Source organism: Culex pipiens, chromosome 3 (genome assembly GCF_016801865.2).
Source record: "Culex pipiens pallens isolate TS chromosome 3, TS_CPP_V2, whole genome shotgun sequence".
Lineage (NCBI taxonomy): Eukaryota > Metazoa > Arthropoda > Insecta > Diptera > Culicidae > Culex > Culex pipiens.
The window spans coordinates 8,298,206-8,322,884 of record NC_068939.1 but is presented as its reverse complement, the minus strand read 5'-3'; the positions used below and the strand labels follow the sequence as shown (position 1 = coordinate 8,322,884).

General features: G+C 35.0%; 1 protein-coding gene and 1 non-coding gene across 2 annotated transcripts in view; both read right to left on the bottom strand.

The window, feature by feature from the left end:
- Nucleotides 1–21,961, bottom strand: part of LOC120426884 (probable LIM domain-containing serine/threonine-protein kinase DDB_G0286997) — a 158,884-nt gene extending 136,923 nt beyond the window's left edge. The window contains exons 1-2 of the mRNA XM_039591689.2: nt 21,677–21,961; nt 15,767–16,681 (exon numbers count right to left, since the gene is read on the bottom strand). The gene's annotated coding sequence lies outside the window, so the exon portion shown is untranslated. The remainder of the gene's footprint in view (nt 1–15,766; nt 16,682–21,676) is intronic.
- LOC120427577 (U6 spliceosomal RNA) lies at nt 18,500–18,609 on the bottom strand. The gene has a single exon (XR_005606912.1). It is a non-coding gene; the product is annotated as a U6 spliceosomal RNA (small nuclear RNA).
- Nucleotides 21,962–24,679: the final 2,718 nt, after the last annotated feature.

The window sequence follows — 24,679 nt, the reverse complement described above, 5'->3', positions numbered from 1 at the left end:
AGTCCACACTAAAAGTCTTCGAGAACGTCCGAGACGGGGCGGCGTTGCAGAAGCAAAATGGCCCCACCTTCGCACGATGTGTAAATGAACGTGATTTTTGCACCTATAAGTTTGGATTAGGACTTGTGATTTGAAATTGGAATTCTGGATATGACAAACCAACCAAGATGCGTAATGTTACGTCAATCCAACGTAATCTTACACGCTGCAAACATTCGCAACGCAGCAATGTGGAATCTGTGAAGAAATATGTTACAACCCCCTCGAGAGAGAGACAAACTCTTGTGGACACCTCAAAAGCTCGCCAACACTTGAGACTGTAACTTGCAGCTTGCAACAAATGCCTCAGAAATGCGCACACCACACACGAGTATGGCCTCTCTTTGTGTGTACTACTTAAGTCTAGCCTCCTTTAAAGCAGTACCCCGCCGTGTGGTGTCTGTGTGTGTGTGTGTGTTTGAGTTAGGCGCTATTACTAAACACCTTAGGCACGTCTCTGCTACCTGCTGCTGCCGTCAAAGTATTTGCAGAAACTTCAAGTGAAACGCATAAATATTTTTCTGCATGCCGGCCCGCTTTGGCCGAAGCTAGGTTAGGTTTCTCGAAGTGCGTTTTGAGTATTTGCACTGGCTAGTAGCTTGTACTAGCAGACGGGCGGTCATCCACCACTGGGACTAACGCAGCAGCACACCCATAACTAGGTGGCGTGGTGTGTGAATGCTCCATGAATGAATGGGTTGGGAAGACGAAATAAGAGCTGCAGAAATAGAAACAACAAAAAAAGAACTAGTATAACGCTGCATACTAACAGCTGCAGTGCTGCAATCGTTTTGTGATTCGAGTTGTGTGCATAGAATAGAGCTGTGTGTTGCTGAACTCGAAAAACTGCGAATCGAGATGCACTGTGAAAAATGATTTGCGACATTGAAAATATCAACAACTCGTCAGCTGTGTGCTATCTTGTGACATAGACCATTTGGTACTTTTCGAGAAAAACGATTTTTAAAGTTTGAGGTTGAATATTTTCACAACAATACATGATAAACTATTTTTGAATACAGCGATCTGTTCGTATACTATCGATGAACAAACGCTCCAAGTATGGACTAATTTAGTGAAACCTACTAAAAGTTACAGTATAAAATGTAACTAAAAATCTGAAAAGCACGTGTCACAAGTGTGTTTTGAAAGTAAAAATGTACTACGTGTCACAAGTGTGCACAGAATTCCCATACAAAATTAAATAAGCTCAAATCAATAGTTTAGTTAAGTTAAACAATAGTTTTTGAAATTTTTATGATAAGATTACCTTGAAACAACGGTAAGCAATCAAAATGTTGAGAAAACGAGGAAATTTTTTTCGCTTTTCCGAAGTTTTCCACGATTTTTTAATGAGTAATAATAAAAATTCTCTTAAATTATCTAAAATATTTTAAAAAATATTAAAATAAGCTCAATCCAAAAAAAATGAGTTATATTCATAGTAGTGCAATAAAATAAAATATGAGAAAATGATGAAAATCAAGGAAAACCAAAGATTTTCCCATGGCAAACACAAAATCCATGATGGAAAATTAAATCATTCAAGACACAAACCTTTTTCAGATTTATAGCACGTTCTGTAAATCACCGTGTCACAAGAGTGCACTTCAAATAAATGAAGAATATGTACTACGTGTCACAAAAGAGTTTCAAAGGGATTATGGTCGTTGTCACAAGAGTACCACCAATATGTTGATGGGTTTGTATGGTCGTTGTCACAAGTGTGCAACAAATATTACAATGGTAGTTTGTATGGTCGTTGTCACAAGTGTGCCACGAATATTTTGGTAGGAGTTTGTATGGTCGTTGTCACAAGTGTGCAACAAATATTTTGATAGGAGTTTGTATGGTCGTTGTCACAAGTGTGCCACGAATATTTCGATGGAAGTTTGTATGGTCGTTGTCACAAGTGTGCAACAAATATTTTGATGGTAATTTGTATGGTCGTTGTCACAAGTGTGCCACGAATATTTTGGTAGGAGTTTGTATGGTCGTTGTCACAAGTGTGCCACGAATATTTTGGTAGGAGTTTGTATGGTCGTTGTCACAAGTGTGCCACGAATATTTTGGTAGGAGTTTGTATGGTCGTTGTCACAAGTGTGCCACGAATATTTTGGTAGGAGTTTGTATGGTCGTTGTCACAAGTGTGCAACAAATATTTCGATGGTAGTTTGTATGGTCGTTGTCACAAGTGTGCCACGAATATTTTGGTAGGAGTTTGTATGGTCGTTGTCACAAGTGTGCCACGAATATTTTGGTAGGAGTTTGTATGGTCGTTGTCACAAGTGTGCAACAAATATTTCGATGGTAGTTTGTATGGTCGTTGTCACAAGTGTGCCACGAATATTTTGGTAGGAGTTTGTATGGTCGTTGTCACAAGTGTGCCACGAAAATTTCGATGGAAGTTTGTATGGTCGTTGTCACAAGTGTGCAACAAATATTTTGATGGTAATTTGTATGGTCGTTGTCACAAGTGTGCCACGAATATTTCAATGGTAGTTTGTATGGTCGTTGTCACAAGTGTGCCATGAATATTTTGGTAGGAGTTTGTATGGTCGTTGTCACAAGTGTGCAACAAATATTACAATGGTAGTTTGTATGGTCGTTGTCACAAGTGTGCCACGAATATTTTGGTAGGAGTTTGTATGGTCGTTGTCACAAGTGTGCCACGAATATTTTGGTAGGAGTTTGTATGGTCGTTGTCACAAGTGTGCCACGAATATTTTGGTAGGAGTTTGTATGGTCGTTGTCACAAGTGTGCCACGAATATTTTGGTAGGAGTTTGTATGGTCGTTGTCACAAGTGTGCAACAAATATTTCGATGGTAGTTTGTATGGTCGTTGTCACAAGTGTGCAACAAATATTTTGATGGTAATTTGTATGGTCGTTGTCACAAGTGTGCCACGAATATTTCAATGGTAGTTTGTATGGTCGTTGTCACAAGTGTGCCATGAATATTTTGGTAGGAGTTTGTATGGTCGTTGTCACAAGTGTGCAACAAATATTTCGATGGTAGTTTGTATGGTCGTTGTCACAAGTGTGCCACGAATATTTTGGTAGGAGTTTGTATGGTCGTTGTCACAAGTGTGCCACGAAAATTTCGATGGAAGTTTGTATGGTCGTTGTCACAAGTGTGCAACAAATATTTTGATGGTAATTTGTATGGTCGTTGTCACAAGTGTGCCACGAATATTTTGGTAGGAGTTTGTATGGTCGTTGTCACAAGTGTGCCACGAATATTTTGGTAGGAGTTTGTATGGTCGTTGTCACAAGTGTGCAACAAATATTTCGATGGTAGTTTGTATGGTCGTTGTCACAAGTGTGCCACGAATATTTTGGTAGGAGTTTGTATGGTCGTTGTCACAAGTGTGCCACGAATATTTCGATGGAAGTTTGTATGGTCGTTGTCACAAGTGTGCAACAAATATTTTGATGGTAATTTGTATGGTCGTTGTCACAAGTGTGCCACGAATATTTTGGTAGGAGTTTGTATGGTCGTTGTCACAAGTGTGCCACGAATATTTTGGTAGGAGTTTGTATGGTCGTTGTCACAAGTGTGCCACGAATATTTTGGTAGGAGTTTGTATGGTCGTTGTCACAAGTGTGCCACGAATATTTTGGTAGGAGTTTGTATGGTCGTTGTCACAAGTGTGCAACAAATATTTCGATGGTAGTTTGTATGGTCGTTGTCACAAGTGTGCCACGAATATTTTGGTAGGAGTTTGTATGGTCGTTGTCACAAGTGTGCCACGAAAATTTCGATGGAAGTTTGTATGGTCGTTGTCACAAGTGTGCAACAAATATTTTGATGGTAATTTGTATGGTCGTTGTCACAAGTGTGCCACGAATATTTTGGTAGGAGTTTGTATGGTCGTTGTCACAAGTGTGCCACGAATATTTTGGTAGGAGTTTGTATGGTCGTTGTCACAAGTGTGCCACGAATATTTTGGTAGGAGTTTGTATGGTCGTTGTCACAAGTGTGCAACAAATATTTTGATGGTAATTTGTATGGTCGTTGTCACAAGTGTGCCACGAATATTTTGGTAGGAGTTTGTATGGTCGTTGTCACAAGTGTGCCACGAATATTTTGGTAGGAGTTTGTATGGTCGTTGTCACAAGTGTGCCACGAATATTTTGGTAGGAGTTTGTATGGTCGTTGTCACAAGTGTGCAACATATATTTCGATGGTAGTTTGTATGGTCGTTGTCACAAGTGTGCCACGAATATTTTGGTAGGAGTTTGTATGGTCGTTGTCACAAGTGTGCAACAAATATGCAACAACACTTTTGACAATAACCATACAAACTCCTATCAAAATATTTGTTGCACACTTGTGACAATGACCATATAAACTCCTACCAAAATATTCATGGCACACTTGTGACAACGACCATACAACTTCCATCGAAATATTCGTGGCACACTTGTGACAACGACCATACAAACTCCTACCAAAATATTTATTGCACACTTGTGACAACGACCATACAACTTCCATAAAAATATTTGTTGCACACTTGTGACAACGACCATACAAACTCCTATCAAAATATTCATGGCACACTTGTGACAACGACCATACAACTTCCATCGAAATATTTGTTGCACACTTGTGACAACGACCATACAAACTCCTACCAAAATATTTATTGCACACTTGTGACAACGACCATACAAACTCCTACCAAAATATTCGTGGCACACTTGTGACAACGACCATACAAACTCCTACCAAAATATCCATTGCACACTTGTGACAACGACCATACAAACTCCTATCAAAATATTTGTTGCACACTTGTGACAACGACCATACAAACTCCTACCAAAATATTCGTGGCACACTTGTGACAACGACCATAGAAACTCCTATCAAAATATTTGTTGCACACTTGTGACAACGACCATACAAACTCCTATCAAAATATTTGTTGCACACTTGTGACAACGACCATACAAACTCCTACCAAAATAATCGTGGCACACTTGTGACAACGACCATAGAAACTCCTATCAAAATATTTGTTGCACACTTGTGACAACGACCATACAAACTCCTATCAAAATATTTGTTGCACACTTGTGACAACGACCATACAAACTTCCATCGAAATATTCGTGGCACACTTGTGACAACGACCATACAAACTACCATCAAAATATTTGTTGCACACTTGTGACAACGACCATACAAACTCCTATCAAAATATTTGTTGCACACTTGTGACAACGACCATACAAACTCCTACCAAAATATTCGTGGCACACTTGTGACAACGACCATACAAATTACCATCAAAATATTTGTTGCACACTTGTGACAACGACCATACAAACTTCCATCGAAATTTTCGTGGCACACTTGTGACAACGAGCATACAAACTCCTACCAAAATATTCGTGGCACACTTGTGACAACGACCATACAAACTACCATCGAAATATTTGTTGCACACTTGTGACAACGACCATACAAACTCCTATCAAAATATTTGTTGCACACTTGTGACAACGACCATACAAACTCCTACCAAAATAATCGTGGCACACTTGTGACAACGACCATACAAACTTCCATCGAAATTTTCGTGGCACACTTGTGACAACGACCATACAAACTCCTACCAAAATATTCGTGGCACACTTGTGACAACGACCATACAAACTACCATCGAAATATTTGTTGCACACTTGTGACAACGACCATACAAACTTCCATCGAAATTTTCGTGGCACACTTGTGACAACGACCATACAAACTCCTACCAAAATATTCGTGGCACACTTGTGACAACGACCATACAAACTTCCATCGAAATATTTGTTGCACACTTGTGACAACGACCATACAAACTCCTATCAAAATATTTGTTGCACACTTGTGACAACGACCATACAAACTCCTACCAAAATATTCGTGGCACACTTGTGACAACGACCATACAAACTACCATCAAAATATTTGTTGCACACTTGTGACAACGACCATACAAACTCCTATCAAAATATTTGTTGCACACTTGTGACAACGACCATACAAACTCCTACCAAAATATTCGTGGCACACTTGTGACAACGACCATACAAATTACCATCAAAATATTTGTTGCACACTTGTGACAACGACCATACAAACTTCCATCGAAATATTCGTGGCACACTTGTGACAACGACCATACAAACTCCTACCAAAATATTCATGGCACACTTGTGACAACGACCATACAAACTTCCATCGAAATATTCGTGGCACACTTGTGACAACGACCATACAAACTCCTACCAAAATATTCGTGGCACACTTGTGACAACGACCATACAAACTCCTATCAAAATATTTGTTGCACACTTGTGACAACGACCATACAAACTTCCATCGAAATATTCGTGGCACACTTGTGACAACGACCATACAAACTCCTATCAAAATATTCATGGCATACTTGTGACAACGACCATACAAACTACCATTGAAATATTCATGGCACACTTGTGACAACGACCATACAAACTACCATCGAAATATTTGTTGCACACTTGTGACAACGACCATACAAACTCCTACCAAAATATTCATGGCACACTTGTGACAACGACCATACAAACTACCATTGTAATATTTGTTGCACACTTGTGACAACGACCATACAAACCCATCAACATATTGGTGGTACTCTTGTGACAACGACCATAATCTCTTTGAAACTCTCTTGTGACACGTAGTACATGTTCTTCATTTTTTTGAAGTGCACTCTTGTGACAAGGTTAGTTATAAATCTCGCCATAAAGTTGTAGTGACATCTGTTGGTACCATACAGTTTTATAGTTCTCTACTGCTTTTGCACGTGTCACAAGATAGCACAAAAAATTTGACTGGGAATTTGGTCTATATCACAAGTGTGCTTTGCTGTATACCGGAAACGGAAACAGATATCGAAAATCGGGTTAAAGCATCTTGTAGGGTTTGTTACGTATAACAAAACGTCATCATTAACTCATTTTCGACCAAAATGGTCTATGTCACAAGATAGCACACAGCTGACGAACTATTTCCAAATTTCTGGAGCATAAAACACAAAGGGCAATTAACTTCTGAAACTGCACCAATATGAAACCAATATTGGAGTCGATACGGTATGCAACCTAGGAATACTGCGCGAGTATTATGCGCGTATGATATCCACGCTGATATTTGGGTAGATATAACCTCATATGCGACGAATATGGGGTCTATATCGTCAATACGGTATGCAGACAATGAGAATATTATGTGCGTATGATACGCGTATGCAGTATACTCGAAGTGATTAACCCCTAGATAAAACACCTTTTTGCAATACCCTTGTGAAACTAGTTACTTTTCCTGTGATTGTCGAATAACGAAACGGCCAACTTTTCATCGCCAAAAAAAAAAAATATGTGCTAAAAAGTTCAAATTTTCAAAAGAAAATAAACCAAAAAAATGTTCTCCTATCGGGCTAAAAATTTTGCTGGGGGTTCCTTGACCAAAATAATTAGATCCTTATTTTTTGTTCGGCCATTAGGGTGACCTACGCCGTGCTAGGGTGGTCCCAAAAATGTTAATTTTGTAAATTTTCGCAAAAAACCACATTAAAAAAATCATAATTGTTCAAAAATTGCTATCTTGAGAAGGAATTTTTTTATCGACTTGATGTCTTCAGCAAAGTTGTAGGTCCCTGAAGTCCACACCCATAATTGTTAGTATAGGTAATAAGAATCCAGGAAGAAAGAATAAACTCTGTTAAAAAAATCTAATTTGTACACTTTTCAAAACAAACAATTATGTGCAAAAATGCCACTTTTGATTTTTTTAAATTTTTGATACGTTTTGAAGGACCAAATATGCCAGCTATTGCACGAAGTGTTCAAAAAGGGTTTTTCTTGTTATGATATTTTTTAAAGAGTAAATTTGAAAAATATCTACGTTTTAGCTGAAATGTTTTTTTGCCTTCACTTCTTGATTTCAAATCAAATGCAATTAAATAGCACTTTACTTAAAAAAAACTGCACCGTTTTCTAATATATCAACCTAAAAGTGATTTTTTTAACCCGTGCAAGTGCATCCTTGTAAAACTTTTTTTTTCGGAATGATCAGTAAAATTCCAGAAAACATACACACCAATTTTTTTTCGCTGAAATTCAGTAAATTTCTACTGAATTTTCATCTACTGAAATTTCATTAAACGATTCAGTAATTTATATTATACTGAATTCTCATTTAACTGACATTTGTCATTTTGACAGATAGTTTACTGAAATTTCAGTTAACGGGTTGTCAATACAACTGAAATTTCAACAAAAGAAACGTCAAATTATTTTGTTGAAAATTCATTAATTTTCTTGTGTCAGTTTGACAGATCATTTGCTGAAGATTCAGCAATCGTTGCTGGTATTTCAATTATGTAAATTTAATTTTGTTCTAAATCAAAAATGTTTCCAGTACTGTTATTTATACATTATTTTCATCAATCTTCCAAAACTGAAAAAGCAGTTTTTTTACTTTTGTTTCTAAAGATCATAACAAAAAAAACATCAACACATTTGAAAAAGGATTTTCTCTCGGCAGCATCCAAACAACAAGTCATAAGTGACATTTCAGTTTGACAGTTATGCAGTTACTGATTTTTCAGCAATGTTTTTTTTCATTGCCGAATTTCAGCAAAAGTGATAATTACTGAATCGCAATCAGTTATTTATTTTACTGAAATGGTAATCCAAAATTTGCTGTGTAGGTTTTCTTTGTCAATATCTAGAATTCGCATTTCTTTTTTATTTTGCGTTTTTTTTTTTTTTTTTTGGATAAAACTTTGGCTATGAATTCCCTAATTTAAAAGTATCCATTTTGCAATATCAGTTTTTCCATACAAGGCTCCATAAATTTCAGGCTGGTCATACAAAATGAGCATGTGAATTTTGGAAAATTTGTATCTTGAGAAAAGATTTTCTTTAGATTTTCTGATCAATTTGTTGTTCTCGGCAAAATTGACGGTCAACGAAAAAATAGGTACACGAAAAAAAATCCCGGTTTTTTTGTTTCATATATTTTAAAAGTTGAATTCCCAAAATTTGTTTTTATGATTTTTTTTATTTGTTTTAGGTTTACTAAAAATAAATAAAATTTTGCGCTAGAGTTCAGGCTGGTGCAAAATCTGGTACTGGAGGTATGAATTTAAAAAAAACCCGATTTAATCCCACCTGGGGTGAGAAAGAGCCTTTCTTACTAAAGAATATAACAATGGTAGAACTTCTTTCAATTAATAACATCGACTTTGTTTATTTATAACGTCAGCACAAAATAAAGTCTTATGATGAAAGCAATGTATTATGATGATATTATGAGTATTATGAATGATATGATATCCAAAAGAAATAAAAAACGCAATCTTCACCAAAAGAATATGTTTAATCGTACAATATGTTTGTACGTTTCCAATCAAACAAGCGTTTATGACAAACGCGATCATAGCAAGCTTCCCAACAACGCACACCGCGGTTTTGGTTTTCTAGTTTCGGTACGAGCCCTTTTGTGTGACTGTGTTGGTGTTTTGGTTCATCGTACCAGCGCACCAAGCCAAGACAAGCCGAACCGAGGTACAAGTGAACCGCGTGTGCCGCACGGTGCAGGAAAGCTAGCCATTCAGCTTCTACGAGAGTGACAGAGTCAGATATAGCTATTTTTAACAACCGCACCACTACACACTCAATCGCGAGAACCTTAGGAAGAAAGCCATTGGAGTCGCCAGCATTGAACACTTTAAAAACGAAATAAACGATGAAAAGCTTAGAAAGCTCCTATTATCTTATCCAATGAACCCTGTTTAATAAACTTACGAAATCACGAAAAAATGAAGTCTACACTTAAGCGATTTTAAGAGCGCACGGGAAACAAAATGATTGTAGCCGGATGAATGTCCTATGTCACAAAGGTTTTTGCATAAACATTGGACAGTTATGCAAAAACGGACAGGGCAAAAGAAACCGAAAAGCTACGATATCTTACATATTGAAGGAAACATCGGTAGACAAGCTACTACAAAATGAGTATAAGTCGAGCTACAAAATATATGCGCCAGCATTCTCGCGCCAGTATTCGAAGCTCAACTTGACAACTTGTCGACTTGGCGACGAAGCGTCAAAAATCGATGCAGCGTGATTTTTTGTCGATTTTTCCGATTAAAATTCATGCTGAATCGACATATTTACGAAGATGGAAATGACGTCCTGCCTTAAAGTAAAACCTATACCTTTCTTTAGTAAGAAAGGTAAAAAGTAAATCGTTCTAAAAATTGATCGGGATTGCCGATCGATGTCGAATTTGTTTCAGATGCTCACTCATGGTCTGTACTATGAATGTAGCAAGAAATTTCGAATAAAATCAGAAATGAAAAATGTTGGCGAAGGTCACCAGGTGGGCTTTTACCTTTTTTAGGGATTTTTTTTCTTATGGTAGGTCAATCAAACGGCTCTAACTCCAGAACCATATTATGAATCTGGATGAAAATTTGGGAGGTTGTAGGGCTCGAAATTTTTTTGAGATAAATAAAAGATATGAAAATGAAAAAATTTGACCATATTTTCATTTGAAAACTGTGAATTTTGTTGAAAAGTCTGGCCGCATCCGTAAACAGATGGATATTTCGAAATTTGCGCGGCAACTCGCCCAGGTTCAGCACACTAGCTTTCATCTGCATTTAGAAGAATCGAAATCGGATATATGGGAGCTGAGAACGGCGCGACACAAAATTTTGCAAAATTTTACCACATACGAACATCACTCGACCTCCACGGAATTTATTTTCTCAAAATTCGAGGGTTCGAGATAGACGAGATCTGTCAAGGTGAATCGATAGAGCGTCAAAAATCGATGCAGTGTGATTTTTTGTCGATTTTTCCGATTAAAATTCATGCTGAATCGACATATTTACGAAGATGGAAATGACGTCCTGCCTTAAAGTAAAACCTATACCTTTCTTTAGTAAGAAAGGCAAAAATATAGTTATTTTCGAAAAAAAAGTCTAAAAAATGTTCAAACAAACAAAATTATATTTAACTTTGTTGATCGAATTGCTTGGTTGCTGAGATACAGCCTCTTAAAGTTTAAATTTTGTGAAAAAGTTTTTTTTACCGAATTCGGTAGTTGAGAAATCGGTAAAGTTTGAATCGGTAAACCAAATGTCAAAATGAAAAAAAAAATCACCGATAATCAGGATTGAGATGAACAACAATGAACTTCATTACACAAAATTTCGGTAAGATTCTATCAAATGCGGTAGTTTTCCGTTTATAAAACTGTTCAGCAGTTGAAAAAATCGGTAAAATTTACCGAAGTTGATAAAAAAAAATCCGGGTTGTAATTAGCTCTCATTTTTCAACAAATAGAATTCGATTTTTTCTGTCAAAGCGACAGACTGAAAAAAACTCTGTACTCGAAAATAAGTTGAACAAATAATAAACATTAATGTTTCTTAAGTTAACTTAAGAAGTTCCAATTTTCTATTGGTGTCCATTTTTGCGACAGTTCAAACGACGGGGTGGTTGTCGCCGTCGTCCGGAGACCTTGTGCAAATCAACTCACAAAAGCGCCCAAACGCCGCGCGACTCCAAGTCCAAGTCGCAGCTCAACTCTACACCCAACTTGGTCGGTCAAGTGCTGCCACCGCCAGAGGAGAAGAAACACGTTTAGTGCCAATTATGTAATCGCGATGTTGCACTGCGTTGGTATGTGAGCTGATTGTGGCCCGAGCATCGCCATGAAAGTGGAATTTGAGAGATTTTTGAGTTCTGCTGCGCGCGGGTTTAAGGCTCAAGGAAACAGATTTGAAGCGGGTCGGAACCTGTTTCGGTGGAAAGTTGAACAAGCGGGGCAGCATTGCATTAATATTCAGTTATTTCTGTTTTTTTGTTGATGTTTGTTTTTTTGCTTCTCTTCGGGCAGACCGGAAGGTCTACAAAGTCGTTGTACGGTCGTAGTTTTTCGGCGCATTTGACGACCTCCTCCAAAGTGGACACAGTGGTGGTTTGGGAAAGTTTGTTGTTGTTTTATTTGAGTGAACACGACAATGTCAAGCACAGGGTCAGTTGCTATTAAAGGTTTCAACAAGCAGTTTTGTCCCATGCTTAATTATTTCCAGCGGATCTAATCAACAAGTCAATGTTGCGTCATGTACTCTAACTTGGAATGAATCGTTAACGGCAGACGTTTTTTCTTGAACATGACCAATATTAGAGACCTTGTGGGAGGAAGCTTCATTGGTTATGATATGGAACTATAAGGACTATGAAACGGCATAAAATGTTTTGATCTCGAAAAGTACGAATTAAATCGATGTCCCCATGGTTTCAAAACTCGGCAGGGACCTCTACTAAGATACTTGACACTAAAATGTGGCAAATGACTCAACCGTTTTCGATATTGATCAAGTTCATGAAGAAACGGGTACCAGAGAGATCGGTGACACCCCAACAAACAGAGGTGTTGCAATGCGGAACTTCCGAACCGGACTCACGGGGCTCAGCTAACCGTTACAAATGCTTCTAAACTTCCGAACCAACAGGTAGATCAGATTCGCTTACGGCTGGGCAGTCACATTTGCAACTCAACACGACGTTTTTTTCACCAAACAATCATGTCTGATTTTTCGAAAAAAAAACTCCATTCGTGATTCATCAACTCGAGTGTATTGTCACGTTTCAGTTGCTGCAGCTGGACGATGACGATTGACGGTTGGTTGGTTGGCTGGCTCTTCAGCAGCGATTGCAACGCTCTCTGCGGCGTAATTGTACGCGGCTCAACTCGTCGTCGTGTGTTGACGACCTGATAATTCGTATGATTGCGAGCCAGCCAGCGCAAGTACGTGAATATGCGAAAGTTTGTTGGCTCCTCTCCCCTAGCGATTGCAATTTGCAGCCAAGAGAGGAAGCAATCCACGCGCGGGGAGGCAATTATTGACAGCCAGTAAATTCACGTTTGGCAGCCATTGGTGGTGGTCGTTTGATGAATCTGGCTAATGTGTCGTGCCGGACGTGGAAATGGGGCCTAGGTTGACTCTGATGGCTGTGGGGAGGCGTGACAAATTACGATTTGAATAATATCAATCAATAATGATGTTGAAAAATGAATACACAAGAATCAATTTCAAACAACAATTCTAACATAAAAAAATCATGTAAAATTATGTTGGAGGAATAATTTAAACGTGCATTTTGAAACAAGCTTGAAATAGCGTCAAATTTGAATGGATGAGGTTCATAAAAAAAAAATGTTAGATTAAAATTATGCTTTCACTCACCTTTTGTTAAATGGTGTACTTTTTAACATTTATAATATTATATTTGTTTTCATAACCATCGATTCAAGCTTTGATAAAGATTGTTTTTTTCGATTTTTGGTTGTGCACTAATTTAGATTCTATAAAAGCTGAACTTGGAAGCATTTACTTATACCATTTCAACACTGTTTAGACTAAATCAGCATAAATTTGGACAAAGCCTTTTCAAGCAAGGCCCATGTGCATGACGAAGGATATTTTCATAGTTATTTAAATAAATGTTTTTGTTTTGTTTTTCAGTATAAAAAATCAACATTTTTCTGTACCAAAAAAAACTATTTTTGTATGCTTACAGATCATGTTTCAAGAGTTTTGACATAAATTCCAGCTTATTTGATATCGTCGTTAATTCGTTTAATTATGGCAACTATAACCAAAGTGGTAATTCGCTGCCCATGCCAGCTTATTTGGTCCACCTTGTTTTGAGATGTTGTGACCCCCAATTATCAACTATTTAATTGCAGATAATCAAAAACGTCAAGTGTTTTAAAGTGAAATTAAATAAAATTAAATATTTCATATATCTTGAAGATATATTTCAAATGCGATCAAATTACTTTAAAATAATTTGTTGTACACAGACTTCTTTATTGATATTTTCCACAGTCAAAATATTCTAGTTGAATATATTTTGGGTTTTCCAGTAATAATTTACCTTTTAATAAGTTTTGCGTTTTGATTTATTTCTTATCCAGTTATGAAAATAAAACATTGAGATAAACAATATAAAGTTATCTTGAGACGTAAATAACCTACCAATTGTTATTGTGTATTTTCGTGTAAATTCTTCACAATATCGTTATAAAAAACCGTAATTATATTGAATTTTTAGTATGAATTAAAACTTTTCCAATCTGATGATTGTAGGACAACCGATATCAAAAATTTATTTCACGAATATTTCTTCATTAAAAAAATCATTTTTTTTTAGATAAATATTCCTATCAGAAGTTCTTAGTAAAGATATCTCGTCAATGTTTGTCTGCTACTCAATTGCATCATAAAGAATGCAAAAAAACTAACAAACATTATACACTTAACCATAGAAAGAAATCAAGATTATCAGTATATATCCAAACAAAAGAAGATAACAAACGTTTACAGCAATTAAATGTTAAATTGGCAGGAACTATTTTTTTGCAAATTTTCTTTTTACAGCTACACAGAAAAAAATAATGTAAATTTGGAAGCTGTAATTTTGGAAGGTTGAATATTACCTCTTCTATGATGTAATTTTACCTCAATTTAGACTGAAAAAGTGACATTACACCAGAAAAGTGGTAAAATTACACATTTCCAGAGGTAAAATTACACATTTTTCTGACATAAAAGATGTACCCCTTCCCAGATGTAATATTACCATGATTTTTTTTTTCTGTGTAGGATCGAGATCGAGGGAAAGGGGGGAGCTTTAAATTTGGCGTGTAACATTACCTCATTTATGATGCAATTTTACCTCAATTCAGACTGAAAAAGTGACATTACATAAGAAAAGTGGTAAAACTACACATTTTCATATTTTTTCTGAAATAAAAAATGTACCCCTTCTCAGATGTAATATTACCATGATTATTTTTTCTGTGTACATCTTTACAGTTACGCTTCGGTCACAAATTTTGAAAATATCAATGAATTTATGAAAAAAAAATAAATGTTTTCTGTTTTTCCTATTTGTGATTCCAAATTTCAAATTTTGCAAAATAAATAAAAAGCATTTACTTGATTGAAAATGTAAAAATAAAGGATACCCATGCAATGTATTCTTAATAATTCAAATCAATTTTACAAGTTTTTTCAAAACAGCGAATTACCACTTTGGTTAAAGTTGCCATAATTAAACGTATTAACGACGATATCAAATAAGCTGGAATTTATGTCAAAACTCTTGAAACATGATCTGTAAGCATACAAAAACATATTTTTTTACTAATGATTTTTTAAAGAATTTTTTAAAGGGATGACAAAAAACTGAAATAAAATTTGCGTTTACCTTATGGATAATTTGAAACAAGGAAAACGCTTTTTCAATCAAGAAAATTAATATTGAAGAGAAAATAATAACAGGACGTTACCCTACACGTGAAAACAATAATTACAATCTTGCAACTTTTACTATTTTTAACGAGTTCTTTCCCCATCCACCAATCAAACATAAAACCATAATTAATCCCATATTGGGCCCTCAGCCCAAACGCATTATCAATTTCCCATTAAGGGGGGTGGGGTGGTACAACCAGCCCCGCTAATTAGCCCCCGCTCAAAATTTTCGCACGCACGCAAAAACAAACAATTTGGATTGCTTTCGGCCCGGCCACAACGTCCAATTAATTACACCTAAAACAAACAACCCCAACGAGGCCTAAATATGTACAAACCTTTCGCAACTACATTGCCACCTGCGCTGCTGAGACCACCAGATTAGGCACCAATAATCGCCAACATCGACACGCACCTTTCCCTTAAAAGTGTGATGACGACGATGCGGGTTCGTAGCCTGTTTGGGCGCTCAAATCACTATCACCGTAAGTGCGCGGTACTAACGACCCTATTAATAGGGTGCTCTTTGCATTGATTTTTTTTGTTGTTTTCGCGATTTCGCTTCGTATTATTTTCGATTTCTCCTTCACAACACTGTTTAGCTGCCAACTTTTGCAAGTTTTAAATTTCGATTAAATTTTCCCCTCGTGCAGTTGATCGATCTTCGGGCAGCATCTTCTTTTCACATTCCAAACACGTGTCTGCGAAGTTGATCATCACATTTAATTCGTTTCTGCAACTTTTCTTCTTCACTTCGCTTCTTGCGGCAAAAAAGGGCAATCACATTTAAATTTTCACCATTTTCAACGGTTTGGATTGCTCGTTTACACAAATACACACAAACACCAGCGCGCGAAAATCTCCGCACAAAACGAGAGGAAAAGTGGCAAATAGTCACCCTCTATTCATCAAAACTCTATTTTCTCTCCTCTCTCTCTTAGCGAGTGTGTGTGTTTGTTCCTTTTGTTTTCCTCCCCAATCTTCTTCTCTTACAACTCTCTTTTCACAAGTTGTGTTTTTTCTTTCTTCAAATTGCAACGCGTTGTTGTTGATGCACTCTATGGGTTCGGGGGGTGGTAATCAAATTTCACCTCCCGCGGTCGTTGTTTAGCCGTGTTTTTTCTGTTGTTATGTTTTTTTTTTTCGCGATCGGCAATGTTTTGCTTACAAACCGTAGAGCAAAAGGGGTTCAGCACCTTTTCAGTAGTGTATCGAACATGTACACTACACGGCTGGGTTTTAAGCAAACTGCGCTGTAAACGAAAGGGAAAGAAAATGTATCGAATTAGTAGAAACAATAAAAGCCATTAGATTGGATCGGTAGAAAGTGAAAAGGCAGAAAAAAAACATCGACGAAAATAAAAGAAGCTTTTACAATAAAGCAGCACTTTGACGTGTGTTGACTTTGGAAGGTTGTTAATTAGACAAACATGGTGTGAAGTTGGGAGCAATGTTTTTGATGCTGTTGTGTGTTTGGTTGTTTGAGGTCTGTTGAAAATGCTTTAAAGTACATACAATATTTATTTATTTATTTCATAAACTCTTGTGAAAAATAATGTTCCATCATAGAAAGATCAATATATTTTATAAAAATACTTTAATAATTAGTTTAATAATTCATTTTATTTTGACCGTTTTGTCCAAGAAAAACGCCCAATGTTTTAAGACAAAAAAACTGTGGCTTCCGAATAGAATAAAAAAAATAGATTCTATTTTGACAGCTATACTATTCTTGAGCATTAAAAATTGTAGTCTTTTTCGCTTGAAATTTAAATTCGGGGCCATCCATAGAAAACGTATCCACTTCTTAGAAATTTCAGACCGCCGAGCGCTGTGAAATCATCCTGTTTATTAGAAAAAAAAACCCCAAAATTCGCAAACAAAAACCTCGCATTTAAAAAAAATACTGAAATTTCATGTTTTTTTTTTTAAATACAGCTATTTGATGATCGGAAATTATTCATAGATATTGATATTAAAAGCATTTATTTTGAAAATTCAAAAACAAACTCGAAACAGCTAATTTTCGAAAAAAAATATCTCAAATTTGAAATTTTTGCATTGTGTAGCAGATTTATTGGAAATTACCCAAATTTTTCACAGAATAACTCTTTTTTAGAAAAGTAATCATAAATCAGAAGATATTGCAACATTTCTATTAGTTGAATAGAATTTTCATTAATATTCCCAAAATATCAAATTTAAGTACCGTAATCCGGGGTGACATTGATATGATTTCAATTAATTTTTGGAATATTTTCCAACTGGTAAGGTTTTTCTCAAGATTATTATTTTTAAAACATGTACTGGGGTAGGCCGCAAAAAGTCAACGCACAATTTTTGAAAAAATAATTAAATAACATTTAAAAAATTGTTACGTTAAAATTCTTAATATGAATTCCGGGGTGACTTTGATAGTCATAGTTTCTCCTGTTAAAATCAGATTCAAGGTGTTCAAACTTTATTTTTACTTCAAACTTACCATCACTAAGGTTGCTGATATAGTTTTTAAGAAAAACATTAATGTTAATATTTAGTTACCAAAGATTATACAAAATTCATATTAATTTTAGGTAATTTTTTAAAAAAGTCAGAACTTTGCCTGAAATTTGTTAATACTAGTTTTGTTTATAAAATTATCAATTTATATTACATTTTCAACTGAATTCAAAGAACGAATCAAAAATTTCCTCATTTTATATTAAATTTGTTTTACTAAAAATGCTAATAAATTTGGAGATTTTTTGAATTATGTTTCAAAAACACATTATATTTATTATTTACAAACTCATTTTACCTTTTCCTAGTAGATCATTGTCCGAAGAATCCGAAAATGTATTCCGTTTAACGATTTAAAATCATGTATATTGAGAAAATCTTGACACTTTGAGAAGATTTAAATAATGCCATAAATAAAAATTGTCTTAGTTTTGGTTATCTAATTTTTTAAAATTTTCAAAATTGTATGAAATGCAAATTTAATTTCATGTTTGTGTCCCCAAAGAACTGTACTACTAAAAATTTTAGATTTATTGAAAAAGAATACTAAATATATGCTTTCAGTATATTTTAAAAATGTGGAACGCTTCACGATTTTGCGTGTCATACTTGCGCCTTGGGGGCCTTGCTAATCTTCTCTGTATCGTTCCAATTTTAGTATATGTCCAGCCGAAGCTAGGACAACTAACTAGTTTGAATACATTGTACAACGATTATTTTCCAAATTTTATTCAAATAGGGCAACTCAAGACATTTACCGAGCCACGTAGCCCAGTGGTAACGCTTCCGCCTCGTAAGCGGTAGATCGGGGTTCAAATCCCGGCTCGGACCAACACAACTGGTGATCTTTTTCCCTTCTGGAATCGATTGCTTAGTAAAGGGAAGGTAGTGTATCGTCACAAACTGGACCTTATCACGACACCTTAGGGAGGCGACCTATGGAATGTTAACATTAACCTTAACATGTTAACATTAAGTTGAGAATGAAACTGCCACTGAATCCGCTTTGTAAATGCCGGCCCCGATACTCTTCAAGGGTGTTCCCCTCAGGAACTGGGAAAGATTTACTTACTTACTTTTTCAACTCAAGACATTTCACAAATTTAGAATTTTGGGACAACAGATATCAAAAATACCTCAGACACGAGGATTTTTGGAATTAATTGATATTTTGTTTAAAAGTTCAAGAAATTTGTCTTCAAGCCAAATTAATTTTAATATTTTTTTAATAGGTTAGCCCACCCCCTCGACCTCGACCAGAGCTGAGGCACAAAAAAATTGAATAAAAAAGTTATACTAACCAAATATAAAAGTGTAATGGTTATAATTACATTCTGAAATCTATTGCAACTCTTATGGGTAATTCTCTACCAACTCACGCGAAATCGGGAAAAGATGCCCCGACCCCTCTTCGATTTGCGTGAAACTTTGTCCTAAGGGGTAACTTTTGTCCCTAATCACGAATCCGAGGTCCGTTTTTTGATATCTCGTGACGGAGGGGCGGTACGACCCCTTCCATTTTTGAACAAGCGAAAAAAGAGGTGTTTTTCAATAATTTGCAGCCTGAAACGGTGATGAGATAGAAATTTGGTGTCAAAGGGACTTTTATGTAAAATTAGACGCCCGATTTGATGGCGTACTCAGAATTCTGAAAAAAAGTACTTTTCATCGAAAAAAACACTAAAAAAGTTTTAAAAATTCTCCCATTTTCCGTTACTCGACTGTAAAAAAATTTGGAACACGTCATTTTATGGGAAATTTAACGTACTTTTCGAATCTACATTGACCCAGAAGGGTCATTTTTTCATTTAAAACAAAAATTTTCATTTTAAAAGTTCGTGCTTTTTCTAACTTTGCAGGGTTATTTTTTAGAGTGTAACAATGTTGTACAAAGTTGTAGAGCAGACAATTACAAAAAATTTGATATATAGACATAAGGGGTTTGCTTATAAACATCACGAGTTATCGCGATTTTACGAAAAAAAAGTTTTGAAAAAGTTACTTTTTGCGTTTCTCTTTGTTTCGTCGTCCGTGTCTGTCGCGGGTGACCATGAACGGCCATGATCGATGACGACCAACTTTTTCAAAACTTTTTTTTCGTAAAATCGCGATAACTCGTGATGCTTATAAGCAAACCCCTTATGTCTATACATCACAATTTTTGTAATTGTCTGCTCTACAACTTTGTACAACATTGTTACACTCTAAAAAATAACCCTGCAAAGTTAGAAAAAGTACGAACTTTTAAAATGAAAAATTTTGTTTTAAATGAAAAAATGACCCTTCTGGGTCAATGTAGATTCGAAAAGTACGTTAAATTTCCCATAAAATGACGTGTTCCAAATTTTTTTACAGTCGAGTAACGGAAAATGGGAGAATTTTTAAAACTTTTTTAGTGTTTTTTTCGATGAAAAGTACTTTTTTTCAGAATTCTGAGTACGCCATCAAACCGGGCGTCTAATTTTACATAAAAGTCCCTTTGACACCAAATTTCTATCTCATCACCGTTTCAGGCTGCAAATTATTGAAAAACACCTCTTTTTTCGCATGTTCAAAAATGGAAGGGGTCGTACCGCCCCTACGTCACGAGATATCAAAAAACGGACCTCGGATTCGTGATCAGGGACAAAAGTTACCCCTTAGGACAAAGTTTCACGCAATTCGAAGAGAGGTCGGGGCAACTGCTGTGTGAGTTGGCGAAGAATTACCCTTATATAAAGCTCAAGGGATATTACATTTGAAAAAAACACGAAAAAGAACTGATTTTTGTACCAATTTTCATGTAATTTTAATTGCTGACATGCCGGTTTCTAAACAATATTTTCTAAGGTCTATCAATTTTTTTCCAAACATAAATTGAGCTAGATTTTAACATTAAATGTTTAATATTTATAAGTTATTACCAGCCCATGAAATTTTTTGGAAACGTGGTACGACGATTAATAAGGTTAAATTAAATTAAATATAATATAATTGATTGTCTGAAGTAATGTGTACCTCCGAAATGTTTACAATAAATGTTCAAACAATGGAGACGTATGGCACTCTACTAAACCTATTTAAAATGCATTGCAATCAATCGCACAAAAACGATGCCAACGGAATATTTCAAAAATGTTTATACATTACCATACATGTTAACTGTTTCATAATTGTATTGTTTTTTGATTAATTCATATGTATTGCATCTGTGTTTAGGTTTTTTTTTGTTTTATTTCGTTTATATACCAATCGATCATACACATTGGATTTTTTTCTTCCTTTCTAATTTAAAACTCGTGTTCTTCTTTTTCATTCAAACTCGCCAAAATCTCATCAAGCCAAAAATCATCCACTTCTCACATCAACATCATCATTATAACCATCGTTTTATTTTCGCCATTCTTCAGGCCCTTCACACACAGCCAAGCACGCAGAGTTCAACAGTTCCACGCCTCGTTTCGACGTCAACATTTTTCCCCAAAAATTCCACAACATCAACACCGATCCATCCAAACCAAACAAACCAGCTCTCTCAAGCCAGCCAAAACAAACTTTTAATTCCGTCCAAAAAAAGAAGCACGAAAAAAGAACCTGTTCGCACGCGCACTTGGCTCGAACTTGTCTGTTGGCTTCTGTTTGTGTTTGGCTGCTGCACACACAATCACATTAATTGTTCTTCCTTCTTTTTTGTTGCAAATTTAAGAACCAAAAACAAACGATTCACTTGTATCATTCAAATATATTCTCCAAAAATAGCAGACACTTACGAAGTAACCGCCCCTTCGCAAACGGACGTCGAATTTGCGCACTTTCACGTGCGCGCTCGCGCTCCTTTCTTCACTTCCTCACCACAATCGACAATATTTTGTCGTGTGTGTTTTTTTTTTCGTTTCGTATAGTTTCCTTAACAATGTCCGCTTGTCGTCGTTGTCGTTGTCCCCAACACACTTAACCACCGGATCGGCGGGGTTGCGGCCGCGTGTTCGCGATCGCGCGCGCTCGATTTCTCACGGAAACGCGCAATACTACACAAAGAGCGCGACGAAGCCTTCTTTCGTCGTCGGCGTCGAAACAGCAACTGATCGGAGCGTCGCGACGAAACTACAGCAGCATGGAAGGTTCGGAGCTTTGGAGCTCTGAAGCTGGTCGGAGCTTTCACACGAAGTGCGCCTTCGCGTTTGTTTACATTTTGCGTTCGGCTTTTGCGGGAAAAGCCGAAGTGGAAAAGCATGCTTTTGATTTAATCGCGTTTTTATTATCTTCCGGTTAATTTTTTGTACATTGATAGGTTTTTTTCTTACTTTTTTTTAAATTTCAATAACTCTTCGATAAAAAAATTATACTTTTCTGAAAATTTCTTGTCATTTATTACCTAACGCATCCAAATTTTCGAATATTTAACGTTTAAAAAATATCACAATTTCAAAAAAATTAAAAAATCAAAATTTGATAGAATTAAATACCTCAAAATTAAAAAAAAACATTTTGAAAACATCAAAAATTTCAAAAACATCAAAAATTCTTAAAACATAAAAAATTCTAAAAACATAAAAAAATTAAAAACATAAAACTTTCAAAACTTTCAAAAATATTAAAAACGTCTTGAATTTCTTAAACATCCTTTCAGTTTGTTTGAATATTTATTTTATATTTATTTTTAATTAACAATTAGAAAATTTCGAAAATGTAAAAAATCTTGGTAATTTTAAAAATCATTTTTTTATTCACAATAGGCCGTCGCAAATCTTTTTTTTTTAAGTTTATGTCCCTCGACTCTGATTAAAATCGAGGGGGGGGAGGGGTAAAAAAACTTAAATGACAAGCCAAGGTTTCAACATTAAGATGAAAAAAGTTTTTTAAAATGCATTATATACTAGTCCAGTTGTATTCCAAACATTAGTTTTCAAAATATCTATGTATAGAGGGAATATTTTTTTGCAAAAAAAAAACACATGGTACATTTATAAAACATCAACATTTTGTTTAAGAAGTTTATAAACACAGGAAATGCATCTTAAATGTTTCAGCTGATAAAATTTCTATCTTCATTAAAATTTTTAAGTTTTTAGAAAAAAAAAATATTTTGCTCCCTAATTTTTCGGGCCGAAGGGGGGGCGATAAAAACTTTTCAAAAAAATAGTTAAAACTTTAAAATTAAATCATAAGTATTTTTTTAATTTGATTGTAAATATGTTAATTTACAAAAAAAAATAATGTTTTTAAGCTTTTTGAATTTTCTAGAATCGTTACATTTTTTAGGCGTTTTTTCAAATTCTCAAAAGTTTTAATGTTGTTGACACTCATAAAATAAATAAAAAATAATAATTTTATATTTTTTTTAATTTTTAAACATGCTTATAAAAAAATCAAAAAAAAATCAAAATTAAACAAAAAAAAGTCAAAATTTTCAAATAAAATAAAAATTCAAAAACATCCAAACTATTGGAAACGTCTTGAATGTCAAAACCATCCTTTCAATTTTTTTTGAATATTTAGGCCGTTGCAAACATTTTTTTAACTTCATGTCCCTCGACTCTGACCAAAAACTTAGAAAAATACTAGCAACGGTCTTATTTTATATTTATTTTTTATTAACGATCACAAAATTTCAAAATGTTAGAAATCTCGGTAGAACCAAAAAAAAATTAGATTTATGTTTTTTTTTTATTTGCATGTAAATTTGTTTTTTTTTTAATTTTTTGAAGCGTTTTTATTTTTTTCTTCAAATTCTCAAAAAAAAATTGTTGACCCTTATAAAAAAAAAATAAATCATTTAATATTTTTTTTTCCGGCGTGCTTATGCATATGTCATTCGTAATTTATCGATTGTAGATCAGGAAATTAAGATCTTTTTCAAAACAACCAGCAAATAATAAATGTCATGAAGAAAGAAAATAGTTTCTCATTTTTTAAGCCATGGTGCTCTGCAGTATCAAGTGAAGAAGGTGAAAACTTGTTAAAACGTTTCCATCTTAAAAGGTTTTTAGTTTAAGGTTCGAGTGTTATAAAATAATTTGTTTGGTTCATTTGATTTGATAAGAAATGTTTGCAGTATAATATAGTAGAGTTTTTTACTCAAGAAAAGCAAACACAACTCCTTTAGGTTTATTGCTTATCTATTTAGGCTATTTTTTATTTTAAGTTTATTTCCAGTCCACTCCTTCAAAATTTCCCCAAAAAATTAACGGTAAAAAAATTATTGCAAAAAATTAGAATTTTCATTGAAAAAAAAGGTACTGTTGACTTCAGTCAACTGTGAACAATTTAATTTAAATTTTGACTGATAACTACGTATAAAAAAATTTACACTACACAACAATACGGAAAAAAATTCAACAAATTGAAAAACAATAAATAAATAAATAAGAGTGACGACTTTTGATTAAATCCACTCTAATCAAATAAATTGTTTTGAGGTCATGCTTTTTCGCTACAAAATACGCAAAAACAAATCCCAAAAATATTTTTCAAATAAGTAATTCTGAGGATCCGGCCTTTCACAATTGATTTGCTTTGAAAAAAAAACTAATTAAGCAATAAAACAAACCTAAGTCTTTTCCAATTTCAAATCCACAGGAAAAGCCCTCCAAAAATTACCAATAAAACTGCCCGTTTACTTCACTTCCGAACTTTCGTGGCCAATTTCGCGAATCGACGCCACCATCGAAGCGCAAAATACCGGCTTTCCCGGGCTGGCGGTAGTTAAATTGCTTCCGATTCGTTAAACTGTTAATTTTCTGATTTTCTGAGCTCCCACCAACAACAACACT